The sequence below is a fragment of the Sminthopsis crassicaudata genome, chromosome 5, assembly GCF_048593235.1.
Source record: "Sminthopsis crassicaudata isolate SCR6 chromosome 5, ASM4859323v1, whole genome shotgun sequence".
NCBI lineage: Eukaryota > Metazoa > Chordata > Mammalia > Dasyuromorphia > Dasyuridae > Sminthopsis > Sminthopsis crassicaudata.
In genome coordinates, this window is record NC_133621.1 from 167,957,125 (window position 1) to 167,981,439 (window position 24,315).

A 24,315-nucleotide genomic window follows, 5' to 3' on the forward strand; every position below is an offset into this window, starting at 1 on the left:
GGAGAGGCACATGGTGGAAGGTGGGGAAAGAAGACCACACTGTATTACTGATAGAGAATTGTAAAGAAATTATCCAAAATTCATCATCAGAGATAATGAATGGGGGAAATGAAGTGGAGATTATGGTTTTAATATGACTATAGACTAAAGATATACCTCTTCTGACACTGTTTTCTGGTGTTCTTTATGTTGGCATGGTTTTCTGGTCACGCAGAGGCATTACAAAATCCAAACTATATAGAATTGGTACCCTTCAAACTTGATAACTACTCAAAGGCTGCATGAATCACCACATTCAACAGTGCTAACCAGGTTTGTTTCAATATAGAACTGAGAGGAGGGCTGAGGAAAAAGTAATTCCACTTCAAAAAACTGCTACTATATATTCTAGTTCTCTACCTGCTATACCCTAGGTTTCTATTAGGTGATGCTTTTTTTCCTTTTATTTCTTAAGATGATGACTTTATTTTTATTTTGTTTCTTGTTAATTCAGGAGTGACATTTTATTGACTTATTCTAGCTATGCTTCTATTCTATTCTGCATAATTTTACCCTACTGATAGTATATTGATTAAAAAATATGTCATTAAGACAAGAGCAGAATATTTCTTGAGAATAAATTAGATACTGAGAAGTATGCCTAAGATTCAATGCACTTTTAAAAGGGCCTAAAATAGTTTATTCAATTGTGCAAATTTGCCCAATATATATTTTCCATTTTTTATTCTTCCTAACTTTTTTTTCTCAAATATACTCTTTTCACTAGCATCTTAAAAAACAATATTAAATAACTATTTAGGATAGATTGGTTGCCTGAAGACCTGAATGACTTGTTTCCTGAAGGGTCTAGTGATCCCTTGAGCTCTTTGAATAATGAAATGTTATTATCTCATACACACTCTACATGTGGTTATTTTAATCTTTGTTCTAGGTGTTATTTGTAATTAAAGCCTTTATTTTGAGGAAAGCAGTATATTACTGAAATTATTAAGGCATATTTTCCCATTTCATTTACAGCTTTGCATATTTATTTGTAATTCTTTTTGTATGCCACATTATATCAATAAAAGACAACAACATATAAAAGCAAATAAATCATCAGAGTTTTAAGATCAACAGCAGTGACTTTGAATATTAGCTGGAGATATAACTATATGAATATACAGAAAGACAATAGTAGAAAGGGGCCTGGCCTTCCAGATAAGGCTCAATTCTTGTTTTTCATATATTTGTATATACTAGATGAATGATCAGGGAGAAACTATTTGAAATGTCTATACCCTTAGAAACTCTCAATTACAAATAAATTGTTAATCTACAATATGATATATGGACGAATTTTCCACAATGGGATTTTCTTACATTGGGTCTGCATCTCTCACCCTTTCAAAAAAAAAAAAAAAAAAAAAAAAAAAAGGTATTCTACATTTATTAAAGATCTGCTTAATACCATTTTTTACAATCTGTTTTTAATAGTTACCAGATTTCCAACACAAAGCTGTTATGGAACCAGCCTCAAGCAATATTGTTGGAGGATAGTGTTGTTGTTGTTCATCCTTTGTTCTAGAAAAGGACCAATGACATCATGACAGTGATTGACAAAATTAAATTGGATATGAATGGGACAGAGATACACAAAGTCATCAACTTCACTCTCTTCTCCAGTTTTCAAAGTCTACTGACAAGAGGAAGGTCAAGGTGATTGGCCATAGTTCATATTGGCATTCTTGTGAACTTGGCAAATTTTGTCTTCAGTAGCTCTATTGTCTGTTGTTTGGCCTCTTAAATGTCCATTCCTTGGCTCTTTAAATCCGTTAACTATATTACCCTTAATTAGGTTAATCTCCTGAGCCATCATCTCAGGCTTTAGATATTTTAATTCCTCCCTTTCACTCATAAAATCTTAACTGCTTTAGATTCTATCTCCTCCAGGCTTTGTTTGATAGGAATGATTCAAATTCTTTGCATATGAAAAGCCAAACTTTTCCAGTAATGGTTAAACTCGAATTTGCATTACATGGCATCATAGACTATAAACTAATTCTTTCCTTGCCAGAATATTATAGTTCAAAATATTGTTTTATTCCTCACCTTATATAATTTGATGTGTGTGTATATATATAAAATATTTTTTCACCTTATGTGATGATCCTCTTCTCAGATACTTTCAAGGTCCTGGTAATTTTAATGTTAAAGCTCTAGCATTTAGCAACTAAATTATTTAAACTCAGTGTTCACTCTTTTAGATTCTTATAAATTATGTTAATCTTTATATTTTGTTTTTAGTATTTTTGTGTAATTTTAATTATTAAATTATGTTATTCAAGCATTTTTCATCATAGGTTTTTTTTTTTTCTGAGACCAATACTTCTCCTTTTCCTCTTTTCTTTTTTTCTCTTCCTCCTCTTCTTTCTTTCCATATCAACCTATGAAGTTGTCTACTAAAAAAATATTTTCATTCTCTATTGATAGATCGAATGTCCCCTCAAACAAAACTGCAAATCCTTGGATTTTTGAACTACATAGAGGTATGATTAAAGGGTATGCTAGTTCAGGATCAATGATGGGATGAAATCTAGCACTCACAGGTTAATAAAAGGAGGTTTACTTAGCCCTAATCTAGCCAGGATATACAATGGAATTTTGCTAAAGTAAAATTACTTTCCCTGCTAGCTATCTCCTCTCTTTTCTATATGGAAATAAGTCTGGTGAAAAGGTTGTGGGATGTGGTATTTCCTTTGGTCTTTGGGTATTCATCAAGTCTAAAGTGCTTGTACCTAATATACCTTTAGGTAGCCAGGAAACCATGCTAACACCAGCAGAGACCATCAAAAAAGCAGTGTTGCTGGGAGGTATACTTCGAATTTTTCCCCTTACCCTCAGGCCAATTAACTTTCAGTTTTGTCACCTTTTAGAAAAATTCTAGACTAACTCAGATCAGTGGTAGGGGGTTGCCTGGCAGATCTATCACTATATAGAAGAAGATACAAAGGTATATAAGGAAAAGTCCCTACACTCAAAAAATTTAAATGTAAGAAGGAATGAAAGTCTAAAATATGTATAAAAATTAATCAGAAGAAAACATAGTCCCCATTTAATTCAATTTGGCAAACATTTATTAAGTTTAAGCTATCTGTCAGCAGCTATCTTAAGTACTGGGATTAGTAAAGCAAAAAGGAAACAATCCTTGACCTCAATTAGTTTACATTTTACTGAGGGGAAATAACATATACCCAGATAAGTAAATAGAAAGTAATTTCCAAAGTCAAATCACTTAAAACCAAGGAATTCTCAAGAACTGTATATTTTAAAGCAAGTTCTGACTAATCAACAGTAAAGTTACCTAGTGATAATTTCAGAAAAATATAGGCATAAAAATAGGTTTCTGAAAAACAGGAAGAATTTAAATCTTAGTGAATATATTGGATAAAATTGGACAAAAATTAAAAACCCATATTTCTAAAACAACCAAGTCCTTCCTATCTATATAAGATTCTATCTCTCACTTTCTATCTTTCTGTCTCTGTCTTTCCCCGGTCTCAGTCTCCTTCTGTCTCAGTCTCCCTGCGTCTCTCTACCTCTCTGGGTCTCTGTCTGTCTTCCCGCATTTCTTTCTCTCTCTCTCTCTCTCTCTCTCTCTCTCTCTCTCTCTCTCTCTCTCTCTCTCTCTCTCTCTCTCTCTCTCTCTCTCTCTCTCTCTCTCTCTCTTCATCTATTTTTCTATTTAGATAGCCATTTCTTAATCTATCCACATTACAGAATTTTAGAACTGGACATATCATCTCATCTAGCCTTATCAATTTATCAATAAGGAAGTTTGTTTTGTTTTGTTTTGTTTTGTAGTTTGTATATAAATAAGGAAGCTGAGACCTGAAAGGTTAATTCAATTGCACCAGGTAAGTAGCTGTATTGGATACAAAACCCTTCTTTTCTGACACCTAGATGAATGATCTTCTACACATATTCACATAGATATCAAAAGGATTTGCTGAAGTTTTACTTATCAATAAAGAACACTTCACTTTCCAAATGTGCTGGACCAGGATTAAGGGGATAAAATTCCCTTGTATTCAGAAATAGTTCTCTCTGGGAGGTAATAAATTACTACCCACATTTGCAAACTACATAATGGAAACTTCAAAAGAAGTAGATCTTAACTTAGGGTTGTTTTTCCCAACATGACTAATAGAATCTTTTATAACTAGGCTCAAGAAACAGAATAAATGAGACAAACTTTTCATGGATTTAGAATATTTCATTTGAATAGCTATAGCAAGTTATGATACCCCAAATCCATTTTTTTTATTTGTTTGATGTTATTAGCTTGGAAAATATACAATTCAAAACTGCAATTCATCCACAATGCAATAAATTCATGGAATGAGTATTGTTATCCAATCCAACAATTTAAACTTTAGTTCTATTACTCTCTTATTTTTGAACTTTGAGTATGTTACTTCTTTTCTACCTGGACTTCTTAGAAAATGTTTCACCCTGTTTCTTCAGAGAAATATATCCCCTGTGAACCCTTCAGTAAAACATTGTTTTTATTTAAGCATTACACTGGGTTAGACTTTTACACTTCCTGTAATTGTTCATTTCAGAAGGGAAGTTGCTCTTTAATGCTGACCTCAAAAATTTCTCTTTAATTGAATGTGTATCCAAAAGAGAAGAATTAGCCACTTAATCTCTCTAATTTGATATGTTCCCCAGTAAACTGAGAGAATTGAATTAGATAATCCTTTATTAGATGACTTTAAGTTAGCCAATCAATAAGTAAGTGGTCACTATGTGCCAGGGTGCTAAAAAGCAGAAAAGAAAAAGAAACCATTGTCTGCAAGGAACTTACATTCTAACAGGGAGACACATTGCACATGAATAGGTACAGACTGGATACATAGATAGAAGGTAATCCTAAGAGGCAGTTAGATTCACAGTGGATAGAACATGTGGCCTGGAGTCAAGAAAACTCAAATTTAAATGTGTAGTCGCATATGTTTATAGATGTATAACTAGTCGGCAAGTCGTTTAACCCTGTTTGCTTAGTTACCTCAGACACAAAATGAGTTAGAAAAGTAAATGGCAAACCACTGCTATATTTTTGCCAAGAAAACACCAAATGGGATCTTGAAAAGTTGGACATGACTAAACCCTAGAGGGAAAGATAAGAAAAATTGGGAGAACCTAATAAAGACACCCAGAGCTGAATGGTTAAAAATTATTCATGATTCTGAGATATGGGTAAAGAGAAAGATCATTCCAGATGAAATAAATGGGAATAGACAAAAAGAAAGAATCTCTGCTATCAAAAAGTTTTCATTTTAATGGTTTCTAAATCCTGTTCTCAAGTTTTCTACTGCTTTGGCAACTGCTCATTAGGCAAGGGTAGGAGTCAAATTAAGGGTATAAAAATCATTTCCTTGAATACAAATAATTGTATATAGTTTTTGTGGGGGGTTGAAGAGCCTTCATTTGAGTGGCATATTCCCATTTTTGAAACTCCCTCCACTGATCAATCACTTTTTTATAATTTAAAGTCTTGGTGAAATATCTGAGGTACTGAAAAATGAAGAGACTTAATAAGAATCATAAAGTTAGGATGTGTTAATAGAAAAATTTCAATCATTTTCTTAGTCTGAGATCCCTTTTGTCAGTGATGTAAAGAGAAACTGAGAAAATTGGATCAAATAATCCTTTATTAGATGATTTTAGGTTAACCAAACAAAAGGTCTTTAGCATTATCTTTTATTATCTTTTTATTTATTTCATCAAATATTTCCAAATGGTCATGCCTGTTTCATATCTTTGGACTATATCATGCTGCTTCCTGTTTTTATTTAGAGTAAAGGAGTTGGACCAGATTTGTAATTTTCCTTGATTAAGAAACTTTCTTTGAATAGATTCTTGCTTCTAATGAAGATAAGCAGCTGCTAAGCTATTTAACTTCTTAGAATGTTACTTGAGGCATCGCTTTATGGAGCAACCTTCCCAGGGTGACATAGTAATTATATGTCTGAAACAGCTTGAACTCAGATCTTTTTGACATGGAAAACAGATCTTTAACCATAAGACACTCCATTTCTTGGTTCTGGTCATTACCATGCCTAGAATGTTCTCCCTCTGATCTCTATCTCCTGATTTCTCTTCCTTCTTTCAAAACTCAGCTAAAATGCAACTTCTTATTGAAAGCTTTCTCAAACATAAGTCATTCTAGTGCATTTTATCTGGTTTGTACATAGTTGCTTGCAAGATGCCCTATTAGATTGCAAACTCTTTGTAAGTAGGGACTGTCATTTGTCTTTCTTTGTATTCCTAATTCCTGGCATATACTAGCACTTAATAAATATTTATTGACTGACTGACATTATAGCTGACTCATATTTTGGTACTTTAAATGTATTTAGTATTAAGAGTTTGAAAAACTATGAGGCATATTACAAAAGTGCTTAGTTTAAAACTGCACTTAAGCTTTGGGGACACTCTATATTTGTCAGCAATCTTAATGAATTGTGGCCCCTAAAATACAGGGCATGCTTGCTGTATATTTATGCTTTGATAATCATGGGATTTATCAATCAATTACCAATTTTTATTTTTTTTATCAAATTCATAGACATATATTTATAGGTGTGTTTATATATACATATGCATATACACATATGTGTCATAGCCTAATATTCTTATCCAATTGCTGTTGCAAGTCTTTCTAAAATGTGATCTGCTTTCCTGCCTTAGTAAAGTGCATTCAATTTCAACTTTCACTGATAATCAAAAGCCTTGAAGTCTCTTGGATAATTAATCTGATTAATTTTCACTCTACCATTAAGTTGACTTTGAAGTTACATATTAGACTAACTTTTCAATGACCAGATAGACCAAAAGAGTTAGTTTTATTAATAAAACACTGAGAGATCTTTTCTTGTCATGTTCCACTTTCTCAAAAAATAAAATATATAAAAGAAAAAAAAAAAAAAAACAACAGTACAGTTGTTTGATGGTTTGAGTTAGATTCTGTTTAATGCAGAGTTACTATATTATCCTGTGCCTAGGAGGCATGCCAGTGTTAGTGTTGATAGAATTCTGTTGGGTAAAAGTAGCTGAATATTGGAATGCAAGAAAAGTGCTATACTATTATTTTCCATGAATTAGCCCAACATTTAAATTAACTTCTCTCTGACTCAAAAATAAACTCTTCCTTCCCTTCCTCTGAAGAACTCAAGATGTTACATAAAGATTCATTATGATCTGAAACATTTATTAAGCATATATTTGCATATGATTTGTAATTTCTCAAGCCACATCAGTAATAACCCAAAATGGAAATAACAGGAGAACAAAGCAGAAAAAAAAAAAAAAAATTAAGGACAGAGAGAAAGAAAAGGAGAAGGGGGAAGAAGAGGGGGCACAGCAGAGAAAGAAAGAAAGAAAGAAAGGAAGGAAGGAAGGAAGGAAAGAAGGAAGGAAGGAAGGAAGGAAGGAAGGAAGGAAGGAAGGAAGGAAGGAAGGAAGGAAGGAAGGAAGGAAGGAAGGAAGGAAGAAAAAAAGAAAGTTCCCTAGACTAACAGAATTTAGGAAGAGAGATATAATTCTAGTCTTGAACCCCAACTCTGAAGAGAGTAGAATTATTAACCATTTCCTGATCTCCTCTAAGCAAAAATCAATTTGGAGAGAAGATGATATTCCAGAAATATCTATCCATACGTTCCTGTAAAAATGTTTCCTCAAATGTTTAAGTTGTTTTTGACTTTTTGTAGTTTTGGAGTTTTCTTGGCAGAGATTCTCAAGTAATTTGTCATGTTCTTTTCCATCTCATTTTGCAAATGAAGAACTGAACCAAACAGGGTTAGATGACTTGTCCAGAGTCACATAGCGATTGTCTGAGGCACAGAGATGAGTCTTTATGATGGCAAGCTTTATGGATAGCCAATGCTTTATCCACTGCACCACCCAGCTGCCCCCTGTCTCATAAGATGAATTTAGATAATCTACAAATACATATAAATAACCTCCAAAGATAAGACATATACTTCCCCACATTTATTTGGAGCATGCTTGTATGTGTTCTTGTTATTATATTACCTCTCTTGATTGAATATAAGCTCCTCAAGGGCAGTTATAAGTTTTGTTTGTAGCTGTTGTTTTTAGGACATACATAAAAATAATTTCAATTTTTAATTTTATAAACAAAGAAACTCATTCCCAAGATAATGCAATGCTTTGCCTAAGGTCACAACGCTGTAAATAACAAAGACAGCATTTGAACCCTAGTCCCCTAACTCCAAATCCAGTTCTCTGAGCTTAAACTATTCTGCTTTGTCTATGCTCTGCATCATTTGGGCATACACTGATTCTTTATGCATCTTTTTTCTTCTATGCTTGTGGGTCCCCCACATTTTAAAGTGAAAGTAAGATTTTATTGTTGGATACCTAGTGACACACAGACATGTCTGATACAGAGAATGCTATGCCACCATTTTTATTTGGTAGTAGTTAGCAGGAGAAAAACTAAAGAACCAAACAATTATTATGGCTTTCCATTCCCATCTTGATTTTGTGAATGAGCAACCAATTGTACTCTATAGCACAGCTTCTTTAACTGTGGATGGTAACCCCATATGGTATCATAATAATATGGGGGTCAGAAAATATGATTTATTATCAGTAAATATTTGATTTGCATACCTATTTTATATACCTATATACCTGAGGTGTCATAAAATTTCTTGGGAAAAAGGGATATCAAGAGTAAAAAGTTTGAGCAGCCCTGCCCTGTAGCATGTATATGATAATGACAAGCTAGTTTGAAATCAGGTATTTGAGTGTTTGATAGTATAGAAGGAGAGAAAATGTAGCCAGTCCCTTAAGAGATGAATTCTTGGAGGGGAAAAGAGAGCTCTATATCTTTCTTGGTCAGAGGATGACCTTGAACTTCAAATGTTCTGATGAGTTAGACTTCTTATATGTATGCTAGCAATATCCTGGGAACAGATGACAACATTGGTTACATTAAGACACAGAGCTGAGTGAAATGAACAGAACCAGGAGAACAGTATACACAGCATCAAAAACTTTAAAATTTTACAATAGACTAAATAAACACTAAGCAATTTCTTCTATGTGAAGAATAACCAAAAAAGTCAGTCAGAAATCTATGGGAAAATGGATCAGCAACAAAGCCAACATAGGCAAACAAATAAGAATCTTTATAAGTCAACCAGCGATATGCCTGAAAAATTAATAATAGCCTGATGGCATGGCAAGGACCAACAAAAATTAGTTCTATCCTGGACCATTCTAGAGCCCCAAAATACACTCTCCTGAGACACTGGAAGGCTCTGAAGATCCAACACACCAAAATCCAAACATTGGGGGGATAGAGGCTAGTTGAAGAATTCAGGGCCTCCTGAGCAAGATAACATTTCTAATGAAATGAGCAAAGATGAATAGGAAATTTGAAATGCAAATAGCAGTCAAGAGAACCTAGAAAGTTAGTTTTACCTGAGGCACTGAAAGGGTTTATATGATGACATATAAGGTGAAAATGAACTTAATGTCTTCAAGTAATAGAGAAAGTGCTGAGAGAGAGACAGAGAGAGAAAGAGAGAGAGAGAGAGAGAGAGAGAGAGAGAGAGAGAGAGAGAGAGAGAGAGAGAGAGAGAGAGAAGAAAAGAAGAAAAAAGAAAAAGACAAAGAAAGGACCTGGGAGGGAGTTGGGGGGAGGGGAGGGAGAGATTGGTTCTATTCCAAGATTTAGAAGAAAAAAAAAGAGAAGAGAAAACAAAAGGAACACTAAAAACTAATGTAGAAAAGAGAAAGAAGGGGGAAGAGCTTCCTATTTCTTGAATGGAAGGAAGGAAGGAAGAAGAGAGGGAGAGAAGGAGGGAGGAAGAAAGTAAAGAAGGGAGAGAGGGAAGAAAAAGGGATGAAGGAAGGGAAGAACAAGGGAGAACAAGAAGAAAAAAGGGAAGAAGGAAAAGAGGAAGGAAGCCTTTGTAAAGTAATTGACAATTATCTCTTTAAATTGGATTTTTTTAGGTATGATAAGAGGTTGTTTGAAACAATGATTAACAATGTATTAAAATGGCAAACAATTGTGGATAAAAGCCTTAGATATTTGGTATCATTGTAACAAATGTACTTGAAGAGTTCTTTATTAAAGTATTACATAAAGTTTATGTCTCCCTATTCTCAGTACTGGGTAGGATTTGCCCTTTGCAAAATTCTAATATATTTTTGAGAAGAGATTTTCACTAAGAGAATGACCTTCACATTCTTACTCACATTTCCTTCAGCATTTTCTCAGTTTGTATCATCCTTTAGTGAAGCAAACTCTGAAGAAGAGCAAGGATGTCATGCCATAATTCTTACCCAAACTGATGCATTTTTTACAGACTTTCTGCTATAAAGAACAAGCATAAATACATGAATTGTTCATTTAGTCATTGAAATAACAATGATTTGCTGTGGTGAATTTTCAGATTTAAATTTTTCCTATATGATTTGTAAAAAAAAAATGATAATATATTTTACTTTTTTTTTTTTTTTTTGCCACTTCCTATTTATTGAGAGGGAGGTTTTGGCTTTGAATGTCATGATTAAACAAAGCCTTTAACCAGGAGATGCATTTACTTGGATAATATATGCATATTAACATATGGCTTTTACAGAAAGATCCACTGAAATGATTTTCAAATCTATTAATACAATCACGTAAAATTAATGTACAATATATACTAAAAATTGTTTTGTGTTGTCATCTTTTATGATGATTCACCAACCTTGATTTTATTTTTGATTATCACCAAAAGGCAAAGGAAAGCTAATGTATAAGATTAACTGTTTAGCTTTCTTTCAGGAGCCAGGTTTTTTGGAAAATACCATCAACAATAAGTAAAATCAAGTGCTTCTATCTTGATTTCTATCTACCTATCTATCTATTTATCTAAAGAAAGAGAGAGAGATAGAGGAAGAAAGAGAGGGAAGGAAGGAGGGAGGAAGGGAGAGAGAGAAAATGTGTGTGAATATGCATATATGCCTGTAATATGGGTGTGTCTATATATATAAATATATGTGTGTGTATATATATATATATGTATATGCTTTAATCAATTTACCACAGAATAAAAACCACAAAACAAATTTATCCAAAATATAATCAGTCTCATTTACAGCCTTTTGTGAAGAAAGTGCTTAGTGTTAGAGCACTAGAGAAATTTGCCATTAGCATCCCTAAAACCATTCCCTTGCTCTTTTTTTCCTTCTCTTCATCATCATAATTACTTTTTTACATTCCAAACCAAACTGCACAGTAGCCCCATTTTAACAAAAATTATACATTTAGACATATGACTCAAAAGTGAATGTATTAAATATAATGGTGGTAAAGAGATGTAAACATTTTCTAACATGTTCTAAAATAATACTTTAGAAGTCTTATCTTTTTATTTATAATTTTCATCTGAATCTTTTCCTACTTATGTATGAATAACAGAGAAAAGCTTTACTTATAAGCATGATCAAGTAGTATACCATATTCAAACATGCCCATGAATTTACTTATTTTACAACAGCAACAAAAAAAAAAGAACCAAACATCTGTATTTGGAACACATATGAGAAAACTAAACATGACCATAATTATTTTTATAATATTGACATATTTTTCCCTCATACTAAAAAATACTTATATATGTGTATAGAGAAAGAACATATGCAAAATCTTATATATATATAAAATACACACACATACACACACACATATATCACATACACACATAGCCTTCTATGACTACTTGTTTTGAATGGGTACATTCTGCTACCTTATATGGCTTAGCTGTATTGAATGGATATTGTTGAGCCAGCTGAATGCATACAAAGAGAAACTTTAATCCATGTCCACAAACCTTTTGCTAATGTATATTATTAGTCATAAAGGATGAAGTGCAATATAATAGGGATACTTTGCTTAAAATATATCCTTCCTTTACCCAATCCTTGATTCTTAACTCCTCAATTCTTCTATTTCCTCAAAACATGCTTAGAATTCAAAATAAACTAATCTTTTCCAGTTTACTCAATCCATTACTTACATTCTGACTGCACTTGAATATTTGTTAAAAATGTGAAGGAACTCTCCAACTGGGAAAAAATATGAATATGCCTTTTCCATAGACTTATTCTTGTTCATACTTCTAATTGCCTATGGCTGCATTAATTAACCAGCAGTTACTACAGGAATCCTGTTGATAGAGCTTTCTAGAACTCAGAGCCATTTATACACTGCAAAAGTTATATAAATGCTGAAATAATTTTATACTAAATCAAGGTTTTGTGCTCCACTCAAATCCTCTTCACATTCCCTTATCTGTATGGTTTCTCAGAAATTAAATGTGAGTTCCTAATGAGCCTAGTAAGCTAAAAGTATTTTCACTATGGACCCAGCAACAAAATGGATGTTTTTTATTCACAGATTAGAATTATTTTTATCGGGGCAGCTAGATGGTGCAATGGATAGAGCACCAGCCCTAAATTCAGGAGGACCCAAGTTCAAATGTGGTCTCAGACACTTAACACTTCCTGGCTGTGTGATCCTGGGCAAGTCACTTAACCCCACTGTCAGGGGGGGAAAAATATTTTTATCTATCTTTGATTAGTTAGGGGAATATACTCCCTTCAGATCTTAGGTTTATAAATTTATTTTAAGTCTTCTCAATCTTACAATTCTTCTGCATGCCCTTCAAAATTTCCTTATGAAGATCTACAAAATGTCCTTATTAGGTTTTTTTAAATATTTCATTTATAATCATATAATACTTGAGCCATGCAACCCATTTAAAATAGTTTAATGTGAATCTTACTGAAAGAAGCTCATTTTTTTATCTCAAAAACATTTTTTCTATTGGTAGATTAAAAAATTTAGAGCACAGAGATTATTTATAGGAGAAGTTATGGAAACTGTGGAATTGGTATAGATAGTAGCATGCAGACTACAACCAGGCTCCTTGTTTAACTACATCTAGTCAGTGATTCTTGTGGTTGTAATTATATGATAGAAACAAATATGTGAGAAGTTTATAACATAATACAAATTCTAATATACTAAATTATAGGATTATCCTGAAGCTTATGTTGTTTCTGCCTTACATGAAAGAAATGAATCCTAACTTTAGAGTCTAAAGACCTGCACTTAAATCTCACTTCCATCAACTATGTGACTTCAAATAATCATATAACCTTCCTGGTCTCAGCTTTCTTATGATAACAAAAGAGAAGCAAGATTTTCCTAGAATACTTAGTAGTGTTTATGAAAATTAAGTGAAAGGACAACCTAGCAGAGTGAATAACATTCTGGACACTGAGTCAAGAAAACATGAGTGTGAATCTTCCTTTGAAATTCACTAATTGTGTGATCCAAGCAAGTCATTTACTTTTTCTCAGCATCAGTTTCCTCATTTGTAAAGTGGAAGCAATAAAAACCATATTATATACTTTATGCTTTAAAATGATATTTTATTTTTTCAAATACATGAAAAGATAGTTTTCAATATTTACTTTAGCAAAATCTTGTATTCCAAATTTTTCTCTCTCACTTTTCCTCCCTCATAGACAGCAAGCAATACAATATAGGTTAAACATGTACAATTTATTCTAAATAAATGTCCATATTTGTCATGCTGAGCAAGAAAAATAAGGGAGAAAATGATAAAGAAAAAAAGCAAACAAACAACAAAAAGGTAAAAATACTAAAAAGCTGCATATGGTATAATGTTGCTGTGTAGTGTCTACAAAGCACTATTAGTAAGCTAGCTATCATTACTATTATTTTTAAGAAAATGGATGGGAATATGACATAAGCTATAGAGCACTGCAAACAATGACAAAAAAAAAATAAAAAAAAACCAAGCAAAATCATCTTACAGATTGGCTAAGATGACAGGGCGAAATAATGATGAATGCTGGAAGGGATGTTGGAAAACTGAGACACTATGTTTTATTGGTAGAGTTGTGAAATGATCCAACCATTCTTGAAAGCAATTTGGAACTATGTCCAAAAGGTTATAAAACTGCATATAACCTTTGATTCAGCAATGGCTCTACTGGGTCTATATTCCAAAGAGATCATAAAATAAGGTAAGGGATCCACATATGCAAAAATGTTTGTAGCAGACCTTTTGTAGTGGCAGAGAATTTAAAATTGAGTGGATTCCCATCAATTAGGGAATGACTGGATGAGTTATGGCATATGAATGTAATGGAGTATTATTATTCTATAAAAAATTATAAGCAAGCTAATTTCAGAGTAGCCTAGAAAGATTTACATTAACTGATGCTTAGAGAAGTGAGCAGAACCCAGGAGAGGAACATAGTAACAGCAAGACCATGTGATGATTAACTGTGATAGACTTGGGTCTTCTCAGCAATACATTAATCCAAGACAATTTCAATAGAATTCTACATCCAGAGATAAAACTATGGAGATTGAATTCACATTGACACATATTATTTTCATCTTTTCACTTGATTGTTTTTTTTCTCACAGTTTTTTTTTCCCTTTTGTGTTTTTCTTTCATATAACTAATAGAGATGTATGCTTAAAAGTATTGTACATGTATTACCTGTATCAGTTTGCTTGCTGTCTTAGAGAGGGGGAAGATAAAGGAGGGAGGGAGAAAAAAATTGGAACTCAAAAAAATGAATATTGAAAACTATTTTTACATGTAATTGGAAAAATAAAATATTTCTGAATTCAAAATATGTAGGAAAAATTAAAGAAATAATTAATCTAAGAGGAAGAAACATGGGGCAATTCAATGTAATTCCTTCCCTAGCCCCAGAAAAATTATGAGGAAAATACAGATGAATCACATCTACCACTAAAAAATCACAGCTTTTGTCAAAGTTGCCATGACTCATTTGTCACTTCTCACTTTATTTAAATTACTCCCTTTAACTCATAGAAACATACACAACAGGTTTTGAACTGTTAGAAGGATCTCAGAAACCATATGATGCACTCCCTTTATTCCACATTAAAAAAATCAAAGGCCCAGTATACTGAAGTGACTTGTCCAATATCATTCAAGGTAACAAATAGTAAAAACGTATTTTGAATCAGGACTGAGATTTGAAGCAGTCTTTCTATTTTACATATATGCACACACATATGTATGTAAAAGTATTGCATAACATAGTAGTAAAAAGTTAGCATCAACTCATTGTTCCATGATGATGGAAAAATTGACATCAAAAGAGAAATTCTAAACTTACTGGGAAGATACCATCATACTCCTAAAAATTAGATGGTAGAGATCAAGAAGAGATTCATATGAAGTGAGCTTCTTAAAAATAAACAGCTTTTCCAATTCAACATAATTTCACTCACATACACATATGTGCACACACACACACACATATGAAATCCTTGAACATCATATTTCTATTTTTCTTAATTATTTGAATCATGAGTCATGAAACTTAAACTTTGTAGGAGACTGAGTCCGAATCAAAAAGAGAGAATTGGATGACAACAATAGTATCACAATCTTCCTCATAGGTAAGTAGAGCCTGGATTGCGGTAATTTATCCAGTCCTTAGAACAAATAAATAATAAAATGAAAAATGGACTCTAGTCTAAGCAAGCTGCTTTTTCACATCCCTATCAAAGCAATATATTTTAACTTCCATGGTAAAAATGCAAACGAAACCTTTAACTTCCAAGATCAATTGCCCCCCATAGAATGATGCTTGGCAGAACAGCAGTCTGTCTTGTCAAGTGCTCCTTATCATCAGGGAAGGACAAACACTGTAATTATTTTTACTTTTTTGTTTGTTTTCTAATTGAATCATTCATTATTTTCTGTAATTCAAATCAACATCAGATTTATAGTTGCAGCATATTGAAATATTGATTTGGTTATAGAAATGTCAGCCTTGGCAGGTAAGCTGTCTTGCTACCTCATGATGCTTTTTCATTAGGATAACTTGTTAAAACAGGTTAGTAGAATGTAATAAGCAGACAATTTGCATCTAAATCAGGTATGGATAGGGCTCTTTTCTTTCAAATATTGAATCTTATTACCTATATAGTTTAAATTATTCAACTGGTTGATCCATTAAAGACTGGAATGAAATAATGCTAATAATCCTGATAACTTGCCAAAACCTCTCTTTCCTTCACACACACACACACACACACACACACACACACACACACACACACACCCTCCTTTCTTAGATTCTATACTATAACATAATCCCAGAACAGGAAGAATCACCTCTATTTGTTTTTCTATAGGATGTTCTACCTCGGTGATATTCTCTTCTAGGATATGGTAATTTCTCAAAGTTTTTGGTCTTTGGTCAGTCTATCTATCCATTTATCTATCTATCTATTGGTTCTTTAATAAATTTTGAGTCTTTACCTATTGAAAAATATTTCCCCTTTCCTTTGAAATCTGAATTCATGTGTATAATTACAAGGAAATGAGCCAAAAGCACTTCTGAGATCTCAGATTCCTCATCTAAAAAAGTCTCATGGCTCTTATCAGATAATTAGCATGTATGTAAAAAGTGCTAATTTCTCCTTCCTTTTTGGTTTTACTCCTAAAACTAGTTGGGGTATCCCCTCATTTTTTTTCATAATAACTTTATAGATAAAATCCATTTGGATTCAGGCTGTGCCTGGTACATATACAAACCCTCCACATTCCTCATCAGCTCTTCTTGAGTAAATCTGGAAACATTACACTCTCATGCTTTCCTTCCCCTCAACCAGCCATTATACTGAAATAGCCCTAAAGCAAATCTATAGTAGATATAATAGATCACCCTCTGACCTCACCAATCACAATTCTAGAAGTCCCCCTTTATGCATCACTGATCAAAAAAAAAAAAAAAAAGAGGAAGATTCTTTAGCGGTCATCAAACATGTGACTCTTTACATTAAAAAAAAAAAAAAAAGAAGAAAGAAAAGAAAGAAAAGAAAAGAAAAGAATCTTTGAAACTGGCCTAAATATACCATTGCTATTTCAAGTTGGTTTTAAAGAATGTCCTTCACAAATATCTTTTGGACACATAAGTCTTGTACATGAATTTATTTTTCCCATTCCTAATGTAGACACTCAGTCTACATTACAATTTGCTGACAAAAAGAATTTAAATGAGTAAAAAAAAAAAAAAAAAAACTGATTGTGTTCCCATTTTCAAATTCCTCAAATGCAAGCATCTCTTGTTCCAATTGCTACAATGAGAGGTCTTTGAAAATCCATGTAAATTGCCAGAGATTCAATCTCAATCCTTAAAATGATTTAGTTGGATAAGATGGCATTGAAGTACTTAACAGCTCTATGTATAGCATTCTTTAAGTCAGGCATATTTTCATGGTATTCTCTAGGACATTCTATTTGGTTGTTCACAAAAGGCTTTATGATGCCTTCTTGAAATAGGAAGGTCAAATTACTTTTAGCTCAGGGAGAGAGCCCAGAAGGCTGCTAAAGGGAAATTGTTCTCTCCTCTGTAAATATGAAAGGACAAGGACATAATGAAAAACTGGGTGCCAGCTTCAGAGAGGAGGATCATGAAGAATGGCTTTCTGTCTTTGATATAGAATAATTTGTTTTTGTTCAAAAATATATAAATTTGTTGATCACCATGATTAAATGAGGGCAACTCATGTGCTGAGTGTTACAGGTGGCATTTCTCAATGCAAAATTCAAACAGGATGCTTCTATCTATCTAACAATAAATCAAGAAATTTAACCTCAGAGAATAGAAAGGATATAGGTTGGCCTTTCTTGATGGATAGAATTTTAATAAGCAGAGATGTGATGGAAGAGTGTTCTAGGCAGAGGCAACAAGATGGTTAAAAAAAAGTAAGTGTATTCTTGGAGAGCAGGGAGTAATTCATGTTGCTAGAATATAGAAAAGATTAGAACCACAGATGGAGAGCTAAAAAGCACTTTACAGTTCATATTCTAACCCCTTATTTTACAGATAAGAAATTGAGGCCCAAATTTCTAAAATATATAGAGAATTGACTCAAATTTATAAGAATACAAGCCATTCTCTAATTGATAAATGGTTACAAGATATGAACAGATAATTTTCAGACCAAAAAAATTAAAGCCATTAATGAAAAAAATTCTCTGTCACTCTTGATTAGAGAAATGCAAATTAAGACAACTCTGAGGTGCCACTTCACACCTCTCAGATTGGCTAAGATGACAGAAAAAGATACTGATATATTTTGGATGGAATGTGGGAAAACCAGGACACCAATGCATTGTTGGTGGAATTGTGCATTGATCCAACCATTCTGGAGAGCAATTTGGAATTATGCCAAAGGGCTATCAAATTGTGCATATCCTTTTATCCAGCAGTATCTCTATTGGGTCTATATCCCAAAGAGATTATGAAAAAAAGGAAAAGGACGCACATGTACAAAAATGTTTGTAGCAACCCTTTTTTGTTGTAGCAAGATACTGGAAACTGAGTGGATGCCCATCAGTTGGGAATGGCTAAATAAGTTATGGTATGTGAATGTAATGGAATATTATTGTTTTATAAGAAATGACCATCAAAATGATTTCAGAAAGGCTTGGCAAGATATACATCAGTTGATGCTAAGTAAAGTGAGCAGAACCAGGAGAACATTGTACATAGCAACAAGATTATTTGATGATCAATTGTGATGGACTTGGCTCTTCTGAACAATAGGGTAAATCAGGCCAATTCCAATAGATTTAGTATAGAGGGAGCTATTTGTGTCCAAAAAGAGGACTATGGGAACTAAATGTGGATCACAATATAGCATTTTCACCTTTTTTGATGTTGTTTTTTTTTTTTCTTTCTAATTCTTCTCCTCTTTTGAGCTGAATTTTCTTGTGCAGTATGATAAATATGGAAATATGCTTAGAAGAATACCACATGTTTGACCTATATTAGATTATTCACTCTCTAGGGGAGGGGAGAGATGAGGAAAGAGAGAGAGAGAGTAATTTGGAATACAGAATTTTGCAGGTGAATATTGAAAACTATCTGTATGTGCTTTGAAAAATAAAAGCTATTACTATATATATAAAAAGAAACAGAAGCCCAGAAAATTTAAATGATATCCAAAGCCACATAAGTAGCACAACTGCTATTCAAATTCAAAACCACTTTACATAGTTTCATGATCATGACAAACCTTTCTTACATACCAATTTAAGAAATTTGGACCTTATTGTGTAGTCAGAGAGAACTATTGAAGGTTTTTTGAGTAGTAAATAGACATTGCTGAATTTTTTTTAGAGAAATTAATCTGGCATCTAGATATTTAGGATGAATGAGAAAGAGGAAAGAGAATGGAGGCAGAAAGCTATTTGAAATTATCCTGTTGAGATATAATGAGAAGTGGAGTTAGATTAGTGATTATGGAAATGGAAATGGCTTTCCCAGATACAGAGCCTTTGGGGAGAAAATAAGTTTGGCAGAAAAGAAAATTTGTTCTGTTTTGGACATTTCAAATTTGAGATGCATATAGGACAATCAGTTAAAAATGTCTAATAGGTAGTTGGTCATATTATACTGGAATTCAGAAGAGATTAGGGCTAGATATATATATCACTATGTTCTGTATAGAGTGAAAGATAGATTTTACTAATCTATTTACCATGAAAATGAACATAGAGTAGAATACTATGGATCAAATTCTATTATCCAATTTTATATCCAGCTTTCTCTAATCCATAATGATTTCATATTAATGATGCAAATAATTTCCATTCAACTGATAGTTTTAAGCAAAAAAAATCAGAAATGTAAAAAATGAATTTTAGAATTTATAATGTATATAAATTCTTTTTCCCCTTTCTTCTTACCACTCTCCCTTCCTTCCTTTTTTTGAACTTTTTTTCTTTATCTTCCTTTCTTCTTTCCTTTTATTTTTTTTTTAAATTTCATTTCATTTCTTTTCCTGTTTAGACTGGGTCTCTCTTTCTCACCTAAGCTAGAAATACAGCAGTCAGTAATATGCCTTACCTTACTGCTGATAGACAAGATAGCTTTGATCCACACTTCTGAGCTGTCAGTTTACCCCCTCTTTATGAAGACTGGCTATTGCCCCATTGTCATCTCAATGACTCAAGTTGATATATTTCCCCTGAAACCCATCCTTCTTCAAAATTTCCCTATTTTTACTGAGAGAACCACAAACCTTTCATTTGTCTAGGTTTGCATTCTCAGAATTATTCTTGATTTTTCTTCTGCCTCACACAAACCTTCAATATTTGATTACTTTTAGTCTTGTTGATTCTTTTTTCATAACATACTCAGCATCCATTATCTTTTCAAAAATCTAATAAAAACATCTTCACTAGCTGCCTATTGACATCTCCTTAGATAAAATATCACATTCACACCCAGATATTTAAAATTCTCCATAGTCCAATTCCCATTTGAACATGAGAATAAAAAAAATGACTTAGTAATTAAATTCATCAGAAGTAGTTAATTATAATCTAGAAATGTCCACATTTGACACATAGTTCATGTTTAAGGAATTCTCCAAAATTGTCACTATCAACTAATAGATAGATAGATAAAGGAGCAAACAAAAAAAAAAGTTCATGGATGACAAACAAATGTATGAATTAGATTTTGTTAACAAATGGAATATCTGGAGGAAGGTGGAGAAAAATGCAATGGGTTAATCTTTTCTTTTTTTTTTTTTTTCAAAAATATTCTTCTTCCAAAAATAAATTCTTCGTGTATTAATTAGAAAGAAATATTTTATAAATTCTCATCATAATAACCACTGAAAACAATACTAGATTCAGATAGATTACCTACCTACAGCTTCTCAAGTCCTTGAAAAAGAGTAAATTAAACTCATCAAAGAAGTTTCCTTTATTAAAACTAATAATCCTACTGAAAACTAAAATCATAGATATCTGTAAGAATGCAGATGATCAAGATCCTAGGTATGACAAGTAACAAGACTAGTTTGCAAAGATCATACAAGAATATAAATTTTATTACCTTATCTTAATATGTCTTCATTTCTATAACAGAGAATCTGATTTTGATTATTATATAAGGAGAAAAAAAAGAACACTAGAGTACTGACAGTCCCTTCTGAAAAACTATAATTGTTAGCTACAGCTTCCTCTGATGATTCTCCACAAATGAAAGTCACTTTACATCTTAGGAGACTATTCAGTTAGAGATGCCATAAGTATCCAAGAAGAGAAAATTGCTAACAAAAAAGTTATGTGATATCTAACATGTAATTATTTCTTCATTCCATTAAAGATGACAATAATTCTATAATAATAACCTATTGCTACATAGATTAGGCACATAGTATATTATTTCAGATTCTAAATTCCCGACCTCGAATTCATATTTTAGATTTCAGTTGATTATTATTTATGATTTTAAATCACTGATTTTTTCCAGTTCTACCCTATGATAAAATTTTGTGGCATTTTAAAAAATTATTATTTTCATATCTACATTTTTCCCATTCTTTGATGATGAGCAACACAGTTTTTCAACTCAAGTTTAAGTTGCTGAGCTCATGTAATTGAAACATTTCATATCTGTCAAGTGTTTCACTTTCTTGAAGATTATTTGATAAAATTAAGTAATTATCATCTAAAGAATTATATTTTACTCACCTTGGTTACTTCCATCTCTGCCAGATGTGGGAGAAAACATTAATTTAAAAAAATATGCAATTCTGAGAACACCGAAAAAAGGTAAAATGTCATTTGGTTTCGATAATTACCAGTTTAAAGCTATATTAAGCTGAGGAGTTGCTACAGTGACAAAAGAATTTAGCTAAGCTTTAAAAAATTACTTGTTCTTAGAAATCTAATAATTTGGCAAGATTTTCATCATAGTACCTGGGAAAAGAAAAAATGGACTTCAAAAAGAAATAAAACAGCTAAAACATAATTGGGGTATATCTTAACATTTTGGCTTTTGACATTTAGGGATCTATTATTGTTTGTGGAAATGAATAAACTACTGCTAAAACTATTTAACAAGTGGTTTCAAGATTAACAACTAAGAACACTGGTATGAAAATAATTGTCCTTTTTTCCCTATACTCATCCTAAGCTAATCATTCTTCTAAGGACATGAGATAAGTGGAAAAGTTTTGTGTGTGTGTGTGTGTGTGTGTGTGTGTGTGTGTGTGTGTGTGTGTGTTTTTCCTTTAGTGTTATAGAATAGCTAATGTATTTTTTAAATCTTGTTAGCTCCTCTCTCCCAAAAATGATATGGGTTAATTAAAATCAACAATATAGTGACTCATTTGGGGAAGATTAAAGCAGGGGTCAGCTGAATGACATAGTGGAAAGTGTCAATTGTCCCCTGGTTGAATCAGAGTTTAGAGGTGACCGTTTCCTGCTGCACATCTGCCCACAGATCTCCCATCAGAATCCAGAGGACCTCCTGAACTCTGTTAGTATAGCCAGAGGAGAATGTACTCCCAAAGAGCCCCTAAGCTTCATGCTATTGACACTCACATCTTTCTTCATGACATGCTTAGTTTCTTGGCTGAAGTTAAATCACTCTGGTGCTGTTGTGAAAACACAACCTGGGGATGAGTTTTGTTTCAGGCCACTGCTGATCATAGAAGCAAATGGAAAAATGGTTGTGCTGACAAGAAATTCAATTCGCCAATCCTCCTCTTGCCTCAAAATGTGTTTAGGGGGTAGTCAAGAACTACAAAGATTTCACTGAAATCACAACTTAACCAAGAGAACTCTGCCCGAGGAAATAAGCAATTTCAAGGGCTAGAGATCAATATATAAGAGAGGTGAGAAACAGAACATTAAAGTCATCAAAGAAGTCCCCTATGTTTAAACAATTGTTGCCTAAAACTAAGAATGCCAATTGTCAGGAAGAATCCCACACCTCATTCCTTTTCCACCAGATTAAAAAAGCATACTGCACTCTGGGGAATTTTTAATCCTTGAAAGGATCACAGACAAAACATTTAAAACAAGCTTATTTACATTTAAAAATTAGATCCTTTTTTCTATCAATGTGACATCATTCTATGTCATTAAGTGATAAGAACTGAGCAAGACATGGGGATGTCTCTAAAATTATCCTTCTAACATTACAATCATTCAAGTTTACCAATTCCATTTTTAAAAAAGATATTTTAATGTGTTTATTGAATACTTGAACACTTATTAGAAAACTGTTCTACAAAGGTAATAGTCCCTTGATTTAAAAAAAAAAAAAAACATAATAAAAATACATTTTCATCTTAGCAAAATAACCGAGACCATTTCTGTTGCAGAGGTATATATCACCAGCTCATAAATTAAAATGTTCATGGTAGCAGACAGTATATTTAAGGTTTCAAGATGACTTTCATTACACCTCCCTGTTTTCAATCATTCCCAAGTTTCTGAAAAATTTGTGTATGTTTGGACTCTACTCAAAGGTGAATTCTTTGTAGACAGTTAGAAAAAATAAATTCAGCCATGTCTGAGATACATGTAAAAACATGTCTTTTGTGCCTCTGTTACCATTTATTCTGTACCTAAATTGCTGGGGAAATAGCTAAACTCTGAAAATGGAAACTTCATGTGTGTGGGCCTAAGTGAAGAAACAAATTCAAAAGAGAACATTGAAAAATATTGAGCTAAGATAAACACTATTTAGAATATAGGCTATGCAAATGCAAAATGTCCAACATAGTTTGTGTATCTTATTCCCAAGATATGTAGTCTATAAGACACTAACATCAAAATACTTCATGTAAAATGTTAGAAGCAATGAGCCACAGCACTTTCACAATTAAAAAATAAATAAAGCATGAAGAATGTGAACATTCAGTTATTCTTAATGCTTGATAATGAACACCATTGAAATGAATCAAAAATTGAAAGCAGTAATGTTTATAACAAAACTAGTTTCTAAATTTTCAAAGTCCTTTATTTGAAAGATTTTTAGCATAACAATCCCAGACTGATTTGGTTAATTTCTTTATTAATAATTATTATAAATAAGGGAGTAAATAATGAATATTCTTTTTTCTTTCTCGAGCATTTTTCTGGAAGTATGCCTTGCTACCAGTACAGTAATTGGCAGTGGAAGAAGAGACACACTTGGTTTTTGCTCCTATCCTATAAAAAATCTGGAAAACTCTGGCTGCTGCTGGATGGAGAAAGGTCACTATCAAGATAGAATCAGGTAGGAGTATTTTACCTGACATTCAAAAATCAAGGAGAATGGACAGTGTCTTATTTTAATTAATTATTCTCGCACATTAGGCTAAATGATTGCTAGAAAAGTGAAAGTGCAGTCAAA